Raw genomic sequence first — 2,014 nt, forward strand, 5'->3', positions numbered from 1 at the left:
TTTAGGTATAATTATAGAATCAAGAATTTTAACATATTAATGTGTTCCAATAAGTTAGAGTTTTATTTTTAATACCCAAATTGTCTCAGTTGAGTTACCGCCTTCCAGTTAATCAATTTTATCCTTTTAATACAATCCAATTAGTCTCTGAAAATTTTCTTGCTTTCAGGCAAAAGATGTCCCAGGTACACCTAGGTCCTTCCCTTCTTTAGACCTGGAAATAACTATTTCTCCAAGGAACTCAAATTCTAATAGGAATGGTGCTTGGAAACCAAAATCCGGTCCTAGAATGACTTTGCCTTTAGGCTCTTTTAATTAACCCAGTTAAATATGTATAAATAAATATATTTAACATAAAAACATATATTTGTGTTTGTGAAAAAATCATATTGAGTTTAAGTTTTTACTTAATTTCTTTGATTTTACACTTTTGTCTCTGTCTCCTTTTTCTTATTTTGAAAATCCGTGATTTCTAATTACATTAACATAATCATTGATTCACATTTTCCAACCATGTCTGTAAAACATTTCCAGATTACATTTAAAAGTACTAAATGAATTTTATATTTTTGCAAATTTTTTTGGTCCTTAGTGTATATCTCACGTTGTACATTCAGTTCAAGAATTGCATTTTGAAGGGACCCAAAATGATTTTTCTATTGTGTTACTAGGGTATTTTTGTTATTGACTATTTTGGTTCCTTTTTTAATATAGAAAATATTTTCACAGTTCAAGAGTAAACTCTATATGAAACGATACTCTCAGGCAATCTCACTTCCTTCTCTGTTGCTATCATGTCAGCTCTCCCACCCACTATAGGTAACATTTTTAATAGTTTTTGATTTATCTTTTCACTGATTCTTTTTTCCAGCAGAAGCCTATATACATACATATTATTTCCTCTCTTTTCCTAAACAAAATGCAGCCTAATAATCTTCTTTTATGCATAATTCATATTATACTTTTGCAAGTATACCTTTAGTATAGATTTCTAGAAATGGTATTGCTGGTCAAAGGGTAAATGCATGTGTAATTTTGTTAGATAGTGCCAGAGTTCCTTTCCTAGGGAAGATTTATACTCTTACCAGCTATGTCTGAGCATGCCTGTTTCCTTGTATCAGTTTGTGCTGCATAAAATACTACCCCAAAGCCACTAGTTTAAGAGAATCACCATTTAATTTAATTCGTTCATAATTATGCAGGTGGGTAATTTAGGCTAGGCACAACTAAATAGACCTTCTGTTCTCTAGACTAGGCTCTGTCATGTTTCTGAGATCATCTGCAGGTCAGCTTTTGAGATTGGTAGGCTCTTGTTTGGGTTGAAGGGAGATGACAAAACCAAGTGTCTCTCATGCAGAAAGTTAACCCAGGCATGTTCACGTGGTTACAGGGCAGTGGACAAAGAGAGCAAGTGAAATCTGCGTGAGGCCTAGGAGAGACCTGACTTGATGCTCCTTCTCCTGTATTCTATTTGTCAAACTCAGTCACTGTCACAAGGGCAGCCCACAAATGAAACGATATCTTGATGGGAGGAGTTGCAGAGTCACATAGCAAAGAGGTGTAGCTATAGGGAGGGGAATCATTGTGGTCATTTTTACAAACGGTCTAAACATTTTTCATACACTTGCCAATAACAGTATATTGTTATGAGTATGGATTTATGCCACGCTTTTTGGTTAAAATAAGGTATTTTAGTGGATTTTATTTTATTTTTTTAATCTCTTTATTGGAGTATAATTGTCTTACAATGGTGTGTTAGTTTCTGCTTTATAACAAAGTGAATCCGTTTTACATATGTCGCCATATCTCTTCCCTCTTGTGTCTCCCTGCCTCCCACCCTCCCTATCCCACCCCTCTAGGTGGTCACAAAGCACCGAGCTGATCTCCCTGTGCTATGTGGCTGCTTCCCACTAGCTATCTATTTTACGTTTGGTAGTATATATAAGTCCATGCCACTATCTCACTTCGTCCAAGCTTACCCTTCCCCCACCCCGTATCCTCAAGTCCATTCTCT

This window comes from Monodon monoceros, unplaced genomic scaffold (assembly GCF_005190385.1).
Source record: "Monodon monoceros isolate NGI ecotype Baffin Bay Population unplaced genomic scaffold, NGI_Narwhal_1 Super_Scaffold_12, whole genome shotgun sequence".
Lineage (NCBI taxonomy): Eukaryota > Metazoa > Chordata > Mammalia > Artiodactyla > Monodontidae > Monodon > Monodon monoceros.